The sequence below is a fragment of the Cetorhinus maximus genome, chromosome 1 (genome assembly GCF_964194155.1).
Source record: "Cetorhinus maximus chromosome 1, sCetMax3.hap1.1, whole genome shotgun sequence".
Classification (NCBI taxonomy): domain Eukaryota; kingdom Metazoa; phylum Chordata; class Chondrichthyes; order Lamniformes; family Cetorhinidae; genus Cetorhinus; species Cetorhinus maximus.
Window position 1 is genome coordinate 245,602,945 of NC_135879.1, and position 20,341 is coordinate 245,623,285.

Genomic DNA, 20,341 nt, shown 5'->3' on the forward strand with positions numbered 1-20,341 from the left:
CTACATCCCATGAATGAATAAAAAAAACACACCAGATATCACATTGACATAGAAAATAGGAACAGGAGTAGACCATTCGGCCCCTCGAGCCTGCTCCGCCATTCAATATGATCATGGCTGATCTTCTTGTATTTTGATTTCCACATCCCAATCTAACCCCGATAACCTTTGATTCCCTTGCCTAACAAGAATCTATCTACCTCTGCCTTAAAAATATTCAATGACCCCGCCTCCGCCACCTTCTGAGGCAGAGAGTTCCAAAGTCGCACAACCCTCTGGGAGAAAATGTTTCTCCTCATCTCTGTCCTAAAAGGGCGACCCCTAATTTTAAAACAGTGCCCCCGAGTTCTGGACTCACTCACAAGAGGAAACATCCTTTCCACGTCCACCTTGTCAAGGCCGTTCAGGATCTTGTATAACTTCAATCAAATCACCCCTCACTCTTCTAAACTCCAGTGGAAACAAGCCCAGTCTGTCCAACCTTTCCTCATAAGACAACCCACTCATTCCAGGTATCAATCTAGTAAACCTCCTCTGAACCGCCTCCAATGCATTTACATCCTCCCTTAAATAAGGAGACCAAAACTGCACACAGTATTCGAGATGCAATCTCATCAATGCCCTGTATAACATAGCGTCCTTACTTTTATGTTCAATCCCTCTCGTAATAAAGGATAGCATTCCATTAGCCTTCTTAATTACTTGCTGTACCTGCAAACTAACTTTTTGTCTCATACTAGAACACCTAGATCCCTCTGCAGCTCAGAATTATGCAGCCATTCTCCATTTAAGTAATACTCTGCTTTTTTGTTCTTCCTGCCAAAGTGAACAACTTCACATTTTCCCACTCACTCAACCAATCTATATCCATCTGCAACCTCCTCATGTCCTCTTCACCACATACTTTCCTACCTATCTTTGTGTCATCTGTAAATTTAGCTACCCTGTCTCCACTCCCCTCATCTAAGTAATTGATGTAAATTGTAAAAAGCTGAGGCCCCAGTAAAGACCCCTGTGGGACTCCAGTTGTCACATCCTGCCAATCAGAAAAAGACCCATTTATGCATACTCTCTGCTTTCTGCCAGCCAGCCAATCTTCTACCCATGCTAATACGTTACCCACTACACCATGCGCTTTTATTTTCCAAAATAATCTTTGATGCGGCACCTTATCAAATGCCTTCTGGAAATCTAAGTACAGGACATCTACAGGCTCCCCTTTATCCACTGTGCACGTTACTCCTTCAAAACACTTCAATAAATTGGTTAAACATGATTTTCCTTTCACAAAACCATGCTGACTCTTCCCGATTGCCTTGAGCCCTTCTAAGTGCCCAGCTATAACCTCCTTAATCATCGATTCCAATAACTTCCCCACGACAGACATCAAGCTGACTGGCCTATAGTTTCCTGTTTCTTTGCCTCCCTCCCTCCTTGAATAAAGGGGTTATATTTGCTACTTTCCAATCTGATGGAACCTTTCCAGAATCTAGCGAATTTTGGAAAATTAACACCAGCGCATCGACTACCTCATTAGCCACCTCTTTGAAGACCCTGGGATGTAGTCCATTGGGATCCACAACAGTTTCCAGCCCGCAGCTCCATCAATTTACTCAGAACCGTTTCCCTGGTGATTTCAATTTCACCAAGTTCCTCTCTCCCGTTCATCTCCTGATTTGCAGCTATTACTGGAATGTTTTTTGTATCCTCTATAGTGAACACAAAAGCAACATATTTGTTCATCTCTTCTGCCATTTCCCTATTATCTACTATTAACTCCCCACTGTCACTCACTAGAGGACCAACACTCACTTTACTTACTCTTTTCCTTTTTAAATACCTGTAGAAACTCTTGCTATCCGTTTTCACATTTCTAGCTAGCTTCCTCTCATACTCTAATTTCTTTCTCCTGATTAATCTTTTAGTCATTCTCTGCCATTCTTTATATTCTGTCCAATCATCTGTCCTGTCACTCATCTTTGCGGAGTTGTATGCTTTTTCCTTAAGTTTGATGCTTTCATTAACTTTTTTAGTTAATCACGGATGTTGGGTCCTCCCCTTAGAATTTTTCTATATAGTAGGAGTATACTTATTCTGAATACTCTGAAATATCCCCTTAAATGTCTGCCACTGTTTCTCTATTGATCTATCCTCTAGCCTAGTTTCCCAGTTCACTTCAGCTAGCTCAGCTTTCATCCTCACATAGTTGCCCTTATTTAAGTTTAAGATACTAGTCTTAGACTCACTCTTCTCCCTTTCAAACTGGATGTAAAATGCAATCATATTGTGGTTGCTGCTACCTGTTGCCTTTACTCTGAGGTCATTAATTAATCCTGTCACGTTACACAATACCAAGTTTAATATAACCTACTCTCCGGTTGATTCCAAAACATGCCGCTTTAAGAAACTGTTTCAAAAGCATTCTAAGAACTCCTCATCCAGGCTACTACTGCCAATCTGATTTTTCCAGTTTATGTGTAGATTAAAATCACCCATGATTATTGCTATCCCTTTATCACAAGCAACACAATATTTTCTCTTGAATACTTTGTCCTACACCTGTGGCTACTGTTTGGGGGCCTGTAGACCACTCCCACTAATGACTTTTTCCCCCTACTATTCCTTATTTCCACCCAAAATGATTCTACATCCTGATCTCCTGAAGCAAGGCCATCTCTAACTATTACACCAATGCCCTCTTTGATTAACAGTACTACGCCCTCCATCTTAACCTAGCTTCCTATTCTTTTGAATGTCAGGTACCCCTCAATATTAAGTGCCCAATCTTTGTCGCTCTGCAGCCATGTCTCCGTAATTACTATCAGATCATATTTATTTACTTCAATGTGGCCATCAATTCATTTACGTTGTTATAAATGCTATGTGCATTCAGATAGAGAGCCTTCAGTTTTGTCTTTTTGTTACCTTTAAAACATTTAGACTTGACTGTTGATGTATTCTTAGACTTTTCCTCTCTGTCCCTTCCTGCCATTCTCTGACCTTCATTTCTCATATTACTATTTTGCTCTCCTGTCTTGATTCTACACCTTAATTGCTACCTCTACCCAGGTTTGATCCTTCACCCATCTTGTTTAGTCTAAGCCCTCTAAACAACCAGATATCACACCGACACACCAGATATCACACTGACACATCAGATATGGCACCGACATATTAGACACCACACTGACACATCAGATATCACGCCGACACACCAGATATCACACCGACACACCAGATATCACACTAACACACCAGATATCACACTGACACATCAGATATCACAGTGAAATACCAGATATCATGCTGACCCAAAAGATATCACACTGGCACACCAGATATCACACTGACACACCAGATATCACACTGACCCATCAGATATCACAATGGCACACCAGATATCATGCTGACCCAAAAGAATAGCACGCCGACAAACCAGATATCACGCTGACACATCAGATATCACACTGACCCATCAGATATCACACTGACACACCAGATATCACACTGACACACTAGATATCACACTGACACACCAGATATCACATTGACACACTAGATATCACACTGACCCACCAGATATCACACTGACCCACCAAATATCACACTGACCCACCAGATATCACACTGATCCACCAGATATCATGCTGACACACCTGATATCACACTAACACACCAGATATCACACTGACACATCAGATATCACACTGACACACCAAATATCACACTGATACACCGGATATCATGCTGACACACCTGATATCACACTGATACACCAGATATCACACTGACACACCAGATATCACACTGACCCACCAGATATCACACTGACCCACCAGATATCATGCTGACACACCTGATATCACACTGCCACACTAGATATCACATTGACACACTAGATATCACACTGACGCACCAGATATCACACTGATACACCAGATATCACACTGACACACAGATATCACACTGACCCACCAGATATCACATTGACACACCAGATATCACACTGACACACCAGATATCACACTGACACACCAGATATCACACTGACACACCAGATATCATGCTGACACACCGGATATCATGCTGACACACCTGATATCACACTGACACACCTGATATCACACTGACCCACCAGATATCATGCTGACACACCGGATATCATGCTGACACACCTGATATCACACTGACACACCTGATATCACACTGACCCACCAGATATCATGCTGACACACCGGATATCATGCTGACACACCAGATATCACACTGCCACACCAGATATCACACTGATCCACCGGATATCATGCTGACACACTGGATATCATGCTGACACACCAGATATCACACTGACACACCAGATATCACACTGACACACCAGATATCATGATGACACGTGTCACAAAAACGGACTACAGCTTCATCAACTACTTATGACCATACTGAACATTTCATGGAAGACCTGTTTTTAAAAAAAAAACAAGAAAAACCACTAAAGCCTGACATCACACTGACACACCTGATATCACACTGACACACCTGATATCACATTGACACACTAGATATCACACTGACACACCAGATAACACATTGACACACCAGATATCACATTGACACACCAGATATAACACTGACACACCTGATATCACACTGACACACCTGATATCACATTGACACACTAGATATCACACTGACACACCTGATATCACATTGACACACCTGATATCACATTGACACACTAGATATCACACTGACACACCAGATAACACATTGACACACCAGATATCACATTGACACACCAGATATAACACTGACACACCTGATATTACACTGACACACCTGATATCACATTGACACACCAGATATCACAGCGACACACCAGATATCATATTGACACACCAGATATCACATTGACACACCTGGTATCACATTGACACACCTGATATCACACTGACACACCAGATATCACACTGACATACCTGATATCACATTGACACACTAGATATCACATTGACCCACCAGATATCACACTGACACACCTGATATCTCACTGACACACCAGATATCACACTGACATACCTGATATCACATTGACACACTAGATATCACATTGACACACCAGATATCACACTGACATACCTGATATCACATTGACACACCAGATATCACACTGACACATCAGATATGGCACCGACATATTAGACACCACACTGACACATCAGATATCATGCCGACATGCCAGATATCACACTGACACACCAGATATCACACTAACACACCAGATATCACACTGACACATCAGATATCACAGTGAAATACCAGATATCATGCTGACCCAAAAGATATCACACTGGCACACCAGATATCACACTGACACACCAGATATCACACTGACCCATCAGATATCACACTGACCCACCAGATATCACACTGACCCACCAGATATCACACTGACACACCAGATATCACACTGACACACCAGATATCACACTGACACACCAGATATCACACTGACCCACCAGATATCACACTGACACACCAGATATCACACTGACCCACCAGATAGCACGCCGACAAACCAGATATCACGCTGACACACCAGATATCACACTGACCCATCAGATATCATGCTGACCCACCAGATATCACACTGACACACCAGATATCACACTGACACACCAGATATCACACTGACACACCAGATATCACACTGATACACTGGATATCATGCTGACACACCTGATATCACACTGATCCACCAGATATTATGTTGACACACCAGATATCACACTGACACACCAGATATCACACTGATCCACCAGATATTATGCTGACACACCAGATATCACACTGACACACCAGATATCACACTGATACACTGGATATCATGCTGACACACCTGATATCACACTGACACACCTGATATCACATTGACACACCAGATATCACATTGACACACCTGATATCACACTGACACACCTGATATCACACTGTCACACCAGATATCACAGCGACACACCTGATATCACATTGACATACCAGATAACCAGATATCACATTGACACACCTGATATTACATTGACACACCAGATAACACACTGACACACCAGATATCACATTAACACACCAGATATCACATTGACATACCTGATATCACACTGACACACCAGATATCACATTGACCCACCAGGTATCATGCTGACATTTCAGATGTCATGCTGACACATCATGTATCACACTGACACACCAAATATCACACTGACCCACCAGGTATCATGCTGACACACCAGATGTCACGCCAACACACCAGATATCACACGGACACACTGGATATCACACTGAGACCCCAGATATCACACTGACACACCAGATATCGCACCAAAACACCAGATATTGCACCAACACATCAGATATCACACCGACACACCAGATATCACGCTGATCCATCAGATATAACACTGACACATGTCTCAAAAATGGACTATAGCTTCACCACCTTTGGACATTGTGAACTTTTCAAGGAAGACCTATCTTTTTTTAAAAATACAAGAAAAGGCACTAATGGCTGATACTGTAAAGTGACCACATTCTGGAAAATTCCTATGTGTATTATACTGACAGACCTGAGGGAACACGGGTTTTCACACCTGAAGAAGTGTCAAGGCCCACTTCAAACAGAGACACTTGGAAGAAAGGTATGGAAAATGCAATTTCAGTGACTTGGCCTCCACAACCTTCTATGGTAGAGAATTCCACAGGTTCACCACTCTCTGAGTGAAGAAGTTTCTCCTCATCTCAGTCCTAAATGGCCTACCCCGTATCCTGAGACTGAGACACCTTTTTCTAGAACCCCCAGCCAGAGGAAACATCGTCCCTGCATCCAGTTTGTCCATCGCTGTCAGAATTTTATATGGTTCAATGAGATCCCCTCTCAGTCTTCTAAACTCCAGGGAATACAGGCCTAGTCGGCCCAATTTCCTCTCATACAACAATCTTGTCATCCCAGGAATCAGTCTGGTGAACCTTCGCTGCACTCCCTCTATGGCAAGTACATCCTTTCTTAGGTAAGGAGACCAAAACTGCACACAATACTCCAGGTGTGGTCTCACCAAGGCCCTGTACAGCTGCAGTAAGAATCTCCTACTGTTTGTGAAGACAATGGAGAATGTTTCACGCATCTCATCAGAAATGTAAAAACACATCTCCTGTTGATTTATATCTCAGAATGTGTAAAAAAAAAAAGCTCTGAGATAAAAGCAAAACAGAATCTAGATGCAAGACACTCCTATTTCCCCCTCCCGGGAATACACAGGGAAAATGGGTTAAGACTAGCTGAAAACCAATGAGTGACAGAAGCAAGAGGCAACACCAGTCTTCAGTCACCCCTGCAGACGCAGACAGGTGATCTCTCCTTCTCCCTCTCTCTCTCTTGCTGGAGGTAAGTTGTCTAGCAGACAGACAGCAAGCAGGGAGAAATAGGACAGCCTCTTCAGTTACCCCTGCAGGGACAACTAGGTTATCTCTCCCTTTGGGAACGAGCAAGCAAGTGTCTCCAACAGGTTGCAAAACTGCCAAAGTCGGTTCTATCAAAATCACCCAACTAACAGCCGCAATGTACCAACTTCTACACCTCAGGGACAAGCCAAAGACTGATTTGTATATTCTTTTAACTTTTATTTGGACTCTCACCTTTCTTATTTATGATCTGTGTGTGTATGTGTGTGTTGTGTCTTTTATTATTTTTCCTCAGGTTTTTTAGTAACTAATAAACTTATTGTTTCTTTGACTCATGAAAACCTGGTTGAATTGGCTCCTTATAAAAAAGGTAAATACATTTGGATTGGGAAAAGGAATCCACAGGGAAAGAATTTTAAACAAACCTTTGTTGTGACCAACTGAGAGGGTTTGAATAAAAAGGGGAGCCAGCTCATTCCCCTTCACCTAGTCATAACACACACCAGATATCACACTGACACACCAGATATCAAACTTATGCACCAGATATCACACCGACACACCAGAAGTTACACCAACACACCAGAAATCACACTGACACACCAGAAATCACACTGACACACCATAAATCACACTGATACACCAGAAATCACACTGACACACCAGATATCACACCGACACACCAGATATCACACCGACACACCAGAAATCACACTGACACACCAAAAATCACACTGATACACCAGAAATCACACTGATACACCAGAAATCACACTGACACACCAGAAATCACACTGACGCACCAGAAATCACACTGACGCACCAGATATCACACCGACACACCAGAAATCACACTGACACACCAGAAATCACACTGACACACCAGAAATCACACTGACACACCAGAAATCACACTGACACACCATAAATCACACTGACACATCAGATATCACACTGACACACCAGAAATCACACTGATACACCAGAAATCACACTGATACACCAGAAATCACACTGACACACCAGAAATCACACTGACACACCAGAAATCACACTGATACACCAGAAATCACACTGACACACCAGAAATCACACTGACACACCAGAAATCACACTGATGCACCAGATATCACACCGTCACACCAGAAATCACACTGATGCACCAGATATCACACCGTCACACCAGAAATCACACTGATGCACCAGATATCACACCGTCACACCAGAAATCACACTGATGCACCAGATATCACACCGTCACACCAGAAATCACACTGATGCACCAGATATCACACCGTCACACCAGAAATCACACTGATGCACCAGATATCACACCGTCACACCAGAAATCACACTGATGCACCAGATATCACACCGTCACACCAGAAACCACACTGATGCACCAGATATCACATCGTCACACCAGATATCAAACTGATGCACCAGATATCACACCGGCACACTAGATATCACATCGACACACCAGGCAGAAAGGGGTGCACAAACAGGTGACTAGTACGGAGAACAGTAAGTTAATAGATGGAGTTGGAGGAAGGGAGAAAGTCATGAAGTCTAAAACAGGGTATGTGAGTACACGGAGTATAGTAAATAAGATTGGGGAGTTACAGTTGCAGATTGCCATGTGGAAATATGATTTTGCGGTGATAACAGAGACCTGGCTCAAGGAAGGGCAGGACAGGGTGTTAAATATTCCTTGGTACAAGGTGGTCAGAAAAGAGAGGAAAGGAAGAAAAGGAGGAGGGGTGGCGGTATTAGTTAAGGAGGGCATTGCAGTGCTGGAGAAAGAGGACTGGAGAATTGCAAACATTACCCCCTTGTTCAAAAAAAGGATAAGCCCAGCTATTACAGACCAGTCAGTTTAACTTCAGCGGTGGGCAAGATTCTAGAAACAATTATTCGGGATGGAATTAATAGTCACATGGAAAAATGTGGGTTGATTAGGGCGGTCCAGCCTGGATTTCTTAAGAGAAAATCATGTTTAACTAATTTGCTGCAGTTTTTTGACAAGGTAACAGAGAGGATTGTGTAAGAAATTGGGGTCTTTAATAAGCGGGTATTTTCTAGATTTTATGGGATTTTCTAAGCAGCATTGATTCTCTCTCTGGATAGAGGGTGTTGACATTCCTAAGCTGGTAGGATGGCACCTTGTGCACCCCCTTATCCATGCAAGTGTTTAGAAAGGGCCAGGATATGACCTTCAGCGTGATGGAAACTAAAGAGCTGACCTCGAGCAGGGTGACGCACAAGGAGGGTAGAAACCACTCTGGCGTTTGGAGTACCTGTCCTGTGTCCATTGGTCAGAATAGTTTGAACAGGTGATTGACAGAGGGTAAGCTACCAACCCCCCAAAAAGGGTATTTATGGGGAGGTCCTGCTGAGGGATTGTATACGGCTGAGGTGTTGGGGAGGTTGCAGTACTCGTTGGTAGCTGCCTTCTTCAGATGGAAGATGAATCAGAGGAGGAGGAGGATGGTGAGATGAACATGTTCTGTGCCAACTACCGTCTGTAAACCACAACTGTCACAGGTTGTATACTTTTCCTGTCTAATTAGTTAATGTATCATCTAAACTGTTGTTTCTTAATAAATTTAATAGACCATCTTAAAATTACTTATGACTAGTTGACTACCTATTTAGGTATCCATGGGCCTGAACCCAAAATCTTACAATTGGCGTCAGAAGTGGATCCACAGTAGTCAAGATTGGCTTGGAATTTGAGAAACAACAGTCTTAGATTGTAGGTAAGCGAGTGGTGTAGCTATTAAGTGAAGCCAGGAGTCACAATGGCATTGGCATATGCTGGAATGCAACTGATAGACAGTTTGACAAAGGAGACAGGAGCATCAGGGGCGAATTATGTCCTGGGAGTTGTAGAAGAGTGTGACAGACATTACGAGTGTATCCTTGATAGGCTTTCTAAAGAGGTTCAGAAAGGAAACAGCGAGTTGGAGAAGGTCCAGAATAAATTGGCCTACAGTGCACATCTTTGTGCCTTACAGCTGAGTAAAATGCACAAGGTGTTAAGGGAACTGGTAAGATAAGTTGCAAAAAGGAATTGATGGCTGGCAGGAGAGTACAGCTATCCTGAACAATCAGTTACACTGGGAACAGGAGGCACAAGATAGGGCATGTGGTGCTAAGAACAAACAAACTGCTGCTAGACCTAACACTGGAAATAAATATTGATTTACAGTCAGAAAATGCCAGGCCAAGTGAGGAGTTAGAAGATGCAGTGGGGGTTTTGAGGAAGTTAATTCAGTCACAAAGTGCCACCTCCCTTGAAGCAGACCAGTCCCCATGTTTAGCTAAAACGAAACAACCCCAGACACAGATTGGTCAACAGCGAGCAGTGGTAGCTGCTGTCTCCAAAAGCAGGGCAGACCATCCCAAGCTTTGCTGGAGTAATATAAGAGAAAGCACTTCCCCTTCTGCTCCGCGTCGCCTATGTGATAAGGGAATGGCGATGTGTGGGGTTACCCAAACCGGGGCAAGGACAGAGGCGGTTGGGAATGCTAAAGAATCACCCACTGTGGCCAGAGAACAGGTCACAGCCTTGCGTTTTTCCCTGGATGAGGTTCAGGCACTAAGGGAAGAGAACATTGATGTTCACATTGAGGTCCCAGTTAGAATCAAGCAGCTCCCTACCGAAAGCTGGAGTGTATTCGCAGAGAGACAGACCGGACTCCTGCACCCTCATTATCCACGATCCCTTACCCCGACCCTATGGGGGTACTTTTTCCCAGCTGAGAGTACACTGTACATTTGAGTCGTCATTGTTCAAGCAGGGTGTTGCTCGCAAACATCAAAGATTCAAAAAATTGGGGTTTGAGGAGGAAGCTAAAATGTTTAAAATTCAAACGACATATTTTACTGGCTTTAAACTGCTGTCACATTCTGTTTCAAATGACAAACTGTGCTAGGATGGAACTGTGAAGATCAGTTTGTTCCCAAAATATAAAGATAAGCCCGGAGTTTGACGGCAACCCATTGTGAACTTTCCAAAATCAGATGAGTTGACTGAACTGCTAAAATTCAAACTAAAAACACGTTTTACTGACTGTTTCTTTCAAATTTCATCAAGCAGCAAATATCGGAACTTGAAAATTGTTTCGAAGGAGAAAAAGAATTAACACAAGAGATATCGGGTGATGAACGGCTTACAAAACTCGAACCAGGTTTCAAAATAATTGGAATTTAACTTTTAAAATTTGGGGGAAGTCGGAGACAACAAAAGGATTGAACAAAACAAGCTTAAATTGGAGTTTGGTTTCTGATCAGGAAAGTTTTCTTTTAAGTTACGCAAAGTGATGCAATTGTGCGTCGAGTTTTCTTTGCCCCCATCCCCACTAAACAAGCAGCGGAGTTAACAATTCCTGCTACAGCTGCTTTTTAAAAAAAAGAATCATCACACAGCCTTCGGATTGCTAAATGTATATTGGGCATTATTAGATATTATTAGATTTTATGTCAATAAGTTTACAGATATGATTGGGTATATTAACCCATTGGGCTCCTGACCACAGCCACAGTGGGTCGCTTGTGTTTTTTTTAAACGGGTGATGGTGGTTTCTAGCTCCCAGCGAACCCAGCAGTTTTGAGAATTAAAGCACAGCAAAAAGACTTTACTTTTCAAAGACTTGGCCTTCCCCAAAGCCTGTCCACCATCTACAAGGCACAAGTCAGGAGTGTGATGGAATACTCCCCACATGCCTGGATGAGTGCAGCTCCCACAACACTCCAGAAGCTTGACACTGCCCAGGACAAAGCAGCCGCTTGGTTGGCACCACGTCCACAAACATTCACTCCCTTCACCACCAACGCACAGTAGCAGCAGCGTGTACCATCTACAAGATGCACTGCAGGAACTCACCAAGGCTTCTTAGACAGCACCTTCCAAACCCATGACCACTACCATCTAGAAGGACAAGGACAGCAGATAGATGGGAACACCACCATCTCCAAGCCACTCACCATCCTGACTTGGAAATATATCGCCGTTTCTTCACTGTCGCTGGGTCAAAACCCTGGAACTCCCTCCCTAACAGCACTGTGGGTGTACCTACACCACATGGACTGTAGCGGCTCAAGAAGGCAGCTCATTGCCACCTTCTCAAGGGCAATAAATGCTGGACCAACGAAGCCCACATCCTGTGAATACATTTTTAAAAATTCAGGCCATTTGCTACTATTTTCAAGACAAAGTGCTTGAGAATGGGAGATATGAAAATCACCTCTAAACTGAGGGCAAACGCTTTTGTCACTGTTGTAAACCCCCCCAACTTAAAACCACCAACCCTGTTCCTGAAATTGGAATTGATAAATAACTGGACCTGAGTTGCTATGTCAAGCATTCAAAGGGAAATTTACCTGACGTTTAAGGAGATAAACAAATTCTAATTTTTCAAAAAGAAAACTAACGGACAAACAGTCTCGGTGGTTTCTCAGTATCAAAAAAAAAAGTTTGTTTTTGGAAGAAATAAATTGAACACTTAAAAATAAAACCTGTCAGCTGACAACACTGCTATTTGAATTTGGGACCATTATAATATTAAAAAAAAAAGGTAGACACAATCTAGTGCCGGCTTTGTCCAATCTTTTCGTCTGGTGGGGGGAGAGGCGGTGGTCACTTTTCAAATTTTCACTCAGTTTGGGGGCCAATACGCAATTTTTGGAAAGGGAAAGGAAACAGGCTCAGAGGAATGGAAATTTATCTCACATTTTACTTTTGGAAAGTCAGGAAGAATTATCGAATGGTGTATCCTTTTAAAGACATGATGAAGTTGGCTGGCAAAATACACAGCGTGATCCCTATAGACCTGATAAACCTTCCTATTGCAAAACAAGAATTTGTGGGAGACGACAGAGAGATTACCAAGCATGATGAAGTGACTGTAGCGGAAGGAACACTTCCCGAATAGAAAATCTGGTGAAAAGAGACCTAGAGACCTCATCCAACAGAGAATGTGTGAAGATGAGATAGCGAATGTGAACTTCCAACAGAGGATTAAAGGAGGAATTGGGACACCGGTGTGGATGTGCAGAAGTGATTTGTAAGGTGTGAAGTAACTGAGATGCGAGAGTACATGGTGCAGCTGCGCTGAAGGACGGGTCCCAGACTTGCTCAGTTACTTGACAAACAGCGTGACATGAAATGGTTAATATGGCCTGAAGAGTAAGAAAACATTTTTAAATGATCAAGACACTGACATGTATTCCAGAGAGAAACAGACTATAAGACAATGAATTTTACTCCCTCTGACCACTACCATCATAGAGTCAAATTAAAGTAAATGTAAAAGGAATTTTGGACTGGGACAAATGAAGGTTAGGGGCTTGCATAATCTATTGCTTCACTTATACGTAATTATACGCTAAGAGCCTGAAAATTAGCAGCACTCAGGCAAAACAATAAGGCTGGGATTTCAGGACCCCCAGTGTGGTAGGACCCACCGTGAGGGATGTGGTGGGCCAGCCAGAAGCCTATTGACTTTCGGTGGGACCGGGAGACCCTGACGGTGGGCGGGGCCCAGAAAATCCCAGCCCAAAAATATTTCCCTCTCCAAGGGCAGGGGGGGGCGGGTACCGTAGGATCTGCAGCCAGGGGTGCCAAACCAAGTAATCAGATCATTCTAGTAGCTTTAGTATGTTACCTACATTACAGCACAGAAAGAGGTTATTCATCCTGAGAGGTCCATTCTGGTGTTTAGTTTATTTCTGTTAAATTCAGTTAATCTAATCAATAGAGGCATGGCAGGGATCTCAGTCCTGTAGAACATCCTGTTCCATGCGGGTAGCCCAGGATGCTTCTCATGTCCTGAACAACCCCGTGTGCGGGAAGTGCTGTCCGCTGGAGGAACACAAGGTCTGGGTGTCGGAGCTTCAGCAGCAGCTGGTGTCGCTGCAGTGCATCCCCAGGATTGAGAGCTTCATGAGCATCGCGGTTAAAGATGTGGTCATCCCGCAGCTTAAAGATGTACAGGGAGAGAGGGAATGGATGATTGCCAGGAAGTCAAGAAGGATAGAAGGCGGGTGGCGCGGGAATCCCCTGAGTGCACCTCACTCTCCAACCAGCTGTGAGAGAGATAGCCCTTTGGGGAGTACAGTCAGAGCCAGGTCCATGGAACCATAGCCAGCTGAGCTGCACTGGGAGGAAATTGAAAGGTTGGGAAAGCAGCAGAGATGGGAGATTCGGTCGTTAGGGGAACAGGTTGGCATTTTTGTAGTTGCGGCTGTGATTCCAGGATGGTGCGTTGCCTACTTGGTGCTGGAGTTAAGGATGTCACTGAGCAGCTGCAGAGCACTCTGAGGAGGGAGGGTGAACAGTCAGTGGTCTTGGGCAACTTAGGCAGCAACGACATAGGTTAAAAGAGGGATGAGGCCCTACAGTCAGAATTTAGGGAGCCAGGAAAGAAACTAACAAGTAGGATCTCAAAGGCAGAAATCTCTAGATTACTCCCAGTACCATACAGAGTACAGAAAAAGAAGGACAAAGCAGATGAATGTGTGGCATGAGAGATGATGCAGGAAGGAAGGCTTTAGATTCCTCGGACATTGGGCCTGGTTCTGGGGAGATGGGGCCTGTACAGACCGGATGCGTTGCACCTAATTAGAGCCGGGACAAATGTCCTTCTGGAGCAATTTTCTGGCGCAATTGGGGAGGGTTTAAACTAACTGTGCAGGGGTGTGGGAACCAGGAGGTAATATCAGAGAGGAATACCAACATGCACAATATACTGGGAGAGATAGATAACACTAGAACACTAGAACAGGAAATAGTAAAGTATTAGGTGGGGTCACAGTAAGCAGGAATGCAATATGGGCTAAATTAGGGTGCATGTGTGTGAATAGAGGAGGTGGTGGCGTAGTGGTATTGTTGCTGGACAAGTAATTGAGAGGCCCAGAGTAATACTCTGGGGCCTTGAGTTCAAATCCCATCACTGCAGATGGTGAAATTTGAATTCAATAAAAATCTGGAATTAAAAGTCTAATGATGACCATGAAAACATTGCCGATTGTTGTAAAAACCCATCTGGTTCACTAATGCTCTTTAGGGAAGGAAATCATCTGGCCTACATGGCTCCTAACTGCCCTCTGAAATGGTGTAGCAAGCTGCTACAAAGGCTAAAAGGAATGAAACTGGACGGACCACCTGGCATCGATCTAGGCACTAGAAACAACAGTGGCAATCTCAGCCCTGTCAACCCCACAAAGTCCTCCTTACTACCACCTGGGGGCTTGTGCCAGAATTGGGAGAGCTGCCTCACAGACTAGTCAAACAACAGCCTGACATAGTCATCCTCATAGAATCACATCTTACAGATAATGTCCCAGACTCCACCCTCACCATCCCTGGGTATGTCCTGTCCCACCGGCAGGACAGACCCAGCAGAGGTGGCAGCACAGTGGTATACAGTCAGGAGGGAGTTGCCCTGGGAGTCCTCAACATCAACATGCAGTCTTGTGGCATCAGGTCAAAGCTGGGTAAGGAAACCTCCTGCTGATTACCACGTACCACCCTCCCTCAGCTGATGAATTAGTGCTGCTCCATGTTGAACATCACTTCAGGAAGCACTGAGTGTGGCAAGGGTGCAGAATGTACTCTGGGTGGGGGACTTCACTGCACGGCAGCTGATGAAATCTGTGTTACTGACCTTCAGCCTGGGACTCAGGGCTGAAACCTCAGCTACTGTGTAACTAAACACCAAATGGAATTGTGTAGCTGTCACATTAATCACTGCTGCCTTCAGACTAGTAAACAAGCCCCCAGGGTTCATCAGTAAATGAGACCATAAGATATAGGAGCAGAAATAGGCCATTCAGCCCATTGAGTCTGCTCCACCATTCAATGAGATCATGGCTGATCTGCTAATCCTCAGCTCCACTTTCCTACCTTTTCCCCATAACCCTTGATTCCCTTACTGATTAAAAATCTGTCTGTCTCAGCCTGAATATACTTAATGACCCAGCCTCTACAGCCCTCTGCGGTAAAGAATTCCACAGATTCACTACCCTCTGAGAGAAGAAATTCCTCCTCATCTCTGTCTTAAATGGGCGACCCCTTACTCTGAGATTATGCCCTCTGGTCCCAGACTCTCCCACAAGGGAAAATAACCTCTCAGCATTTACCCTGTCAAGCCCCCTAAGAACCTTATATGTTTCAATAATGTCGCTTCTCATTCTTTTAAACTCCAATGAGTACTGACCCAACCTACTCAACCTCTCATAAGAAAATCCCTCCATACCCAGGATCAACCTAGTGAACCTTCTTTGGACTGCCTCCAATGCCAGTATATCTTTCCTTAGATAGGGGACCATAACTGTTCACAGTATTCCAGGTGTGGTTTAACTAGTGCCTTGTATAGTTTTAGCAAAACTTCCCTATTTTTATACTCCATTCCCTTTGAAATAAAGGCCAACATTTCACCTGCTTCCCTGTTACCTGCTGAACTTGTATGCCAGATTTTTGTGATTCAGGCACGAGGACTCCCAAATCCCTCTGTGCTGCAGCTTTCTGCAGTCTTTCTCTATTTAAATAATATTCAGCTCCTCTGTTCTTCCTGCCAAAGTGCAAAACCTCACATTTTCCCACATTATATTCCATCTGCCAAGTTTTTGCCTACTCACTTAACCTGTCTATATCACACTGTAGACTCTCTGTGTCATCCTCACCACTTGCCTTTCCACCTATTTTTGTGTCATCTGCAAACTTGGCGATAGTACATTCACTTCCCTCATCCAAGTCACTAATACATATTGTAAATAATTATGGCCCCAGCACTGATCCCTGTGGCACTCCACTAGTTACAGGTTGCCATCCTGAAAATGCCCCCCTTATCCCAGCTCTGTCTTCTATTAGTTAGCCAATCCTCTATCCATGCTAATATACTACCCCCAACACCATGGGCTCTTATTAAGTAGCCTTATGTGCGGTACCTTATCAAATGTCTTTTGGAAACCCAAATATATTACGTCTACTGATTCCCTTTACCTATCCTGCTTGTTACCTACTCAAATAATTCTAAAAAATTTGTCAGGCATGATTTCCCCTTCATGTAGCCAAGCTGACTCTGCTTAATTATATTATGTATTTCTAAATGCTCTGCTATTACATCCTTTATAATAGACTCTAACCTTTTCCCAATGACAGATGTTAAGCTAACTGGTACATCGTTACCTGTTTTTTGTCTCTCTGGGTTTTGAATAAAGGTGTTATATTGGCAATTTTCCAATCCTCTGGGACTTTTACAGAATCTAAGGATTCTTGGAAGATTATTAATGGCTGCCTTATTCTCTTTTGGGTCCACTAGTCCCTTGTACAGGGGGAGACTCCCAGTGCAGTACTGGGGGAATGCAGCACAGTCAGAGTTGCCATCTTGCATAGAGTGACAGAGTAAGGGGCCTAGACAAAGTAGACAGGAAAGACTTGTTCCCCCTAGTGGAGAGGTCAACTACCAGGAGACAGAGATTTAAGGTGTTTGGTAGAAGGATTAGAGGGGATATTAGGAAAAACTTTTTTCCCCAGAGGGCGGTGGGGGGTGGTTTGGTCCTGACAACATTCCGGTAATAGTGCTGAAGACTTGAGCTCCAGAACTAGCTGTGCCCTTGGACATGCTGCTCCAGTATAGCAACAATACTGACACCTGCCCAGCAATGTGGAAAATTGCCCAGTTAGCAGCTATGTCCTTTAGGATTCAGCCAGCTCAGTCAGCAGAGGTACTACCGAGCCACTCTTGGTGATGGACACCCAGAGTACACTCTGCACCCTTGCCACCCTCAGTGCTTCCTCCAAGTGGTGTTCAACATGGAGGTGCACTCATTCATCAGCTGAGGGAAGGAGGTATGTGATAATCAGCAGGAGGTTTCCTTGCCCATGTTTGACCTGATGCCATGAGACTTCATGGGGTCCAGAGTCGATGTTGAGGACTCCCAGAGTAACTCCCTCCCAACTGTACCGCCACCTCTGCTGGGTCTGTCCTGCTGGTGGGACAGGACATACCCAGGGATGGTGAGGGTGGTGTCTGGGACATTATCTGTAAGGTATGATTCCATGAGGATGACTATGTCAGGCTGTTGCTCGACTAGCCTGTGAGACAGCTCTCCCAATTTTGGCACTAGCCCCCAGAAGTTATTACAGGGGACTTTGCAGGGTCGACAGGGCCGAGTTTGTCATTGTCATTTCTGGTCCCTAGGTTGATGCCAGGTAGCCCTTCCAGTTTCATTTCTTTTTTGAGGCTTTGTAGAGGTTTTGATATTGCTGTGGGCCTGCAGTCACCTGCTAGACCAGGTAAGGACAGCAGATTTCCTTCCCTAAAGGACATTTTACAACAATCATTTCATGTCATCATCAGACTTTCAATTCCAGATTTTTATTGAATTCAATTTACACCATCTGCCGTGGTGAGATTCAAACCCAGGTACCCAGAGCATTACCCTGGGTCCCTGGAATACTAGTCCAGCAACAATACCACTACGCCATCGCCTTGCTAATTAAGTGAATTTAAATTCCCTCGCTGATGTGTGGGACCTGAATTCAGGTTTTTGGATCACTAGTAAGTGTCTCTGGATTATGAGCCCAGGGACATAACCGCACCGATCCTGTAACAGGTGTTGGAATGGCCTCCATGGCTGTGCATTTAAATACGGGCACAGTCGAATGGAATGATTTTTCTTAGCACTCCTGGTTAGTTGGGCGTGGGGGAGAAATGAGCCTCTTCTATTCACTATCTAGCTGTAAGATGTGTGTGTAGATGAATGTCGAATAAAAACAAGGTCAAACTTGACCACAAAAACAGAATTACCTGGAAAAACTCAGCAGGTCTGACAGCATCTGCGGAGAGGGATACAGTTGACGTTTCGAGTCCGTATGACCCTTCATCAGAACTGAGATGAAATATAAGCTGGAAGAGGGTGGTGGGACAGGTAGAGCTCGATAGGGGGCCAGTGATAGGTGGCCAAGAAGAGACTGCCAAAGATGTCATAGACAAAAGGACAAAGGGGTGTTGACAGTGGTGATATTATCTAAAGGATGTGCTAATGGGGACATTAAGGGTAGAAAGCAGGACAAGCTAGTGGCAGATGGCCCTAGTGGGGGTGGGATGGGAGGAAGGGATTGAAATGAGCTGAAAGGTGGAGATAAAACAATAGATCGAAATAAATTTTAAAATAGGTGGGAAAAGAAAAAAATATATTTGTAAAAAAATTATAAATTATTGGAAAAAGGGGGATCGGAAAGTGGGTGGGGATGGAGGAGAGAGTTCATGATCTAAAGTTGTTGAACTCAATATTAAGTCCGGAAGGCTGTAAAGTGCCTAGTTGGAAGATGAGGTGCTGTTCCTCCAGTTTGCGTTGAGCTTCACTGGACCATTGCAGCAGGCCAAGGACGGACATGTGGGCATGAGAGCAGGGTGGTGTGTTGAAATGGCAAGCGACAGGGAGGTCTGGGTCATGCTTGCGGACAGACCGAAGGTGTTCCGCAAAGCGGTCACCCAGTCTGCGTTTGGTCTCTCCAATGTAGAGGAAACCGCACTGGGAGCAGCGGATGCAGTAGACTAAATTGAGGGAAGTGCACCGTTTGGTTTAACAGGTATAGTAATGCAATGGTTAATAATAATCCAGAGAACCTGAGGTCAAATCCCACCTGCAGTTTGAGAGTTTGAATTCAGCTACAAAATATATCTGGAAATAAAGTGCTGGTGCCAGTAGAGGTCACCATGAAACTAAACAGGTTGTTGAAGAAAACCACAACTGCTTCACTAATGTGAAGAAAATCTGCCATTCTGGACTTACACATGACTCCAGGCCCACATCAACATGGTTGGCTCTGAGCCGCCCTCTAAAGGGCCGCTGGTCTCTCCAGTGACGTTGGAAA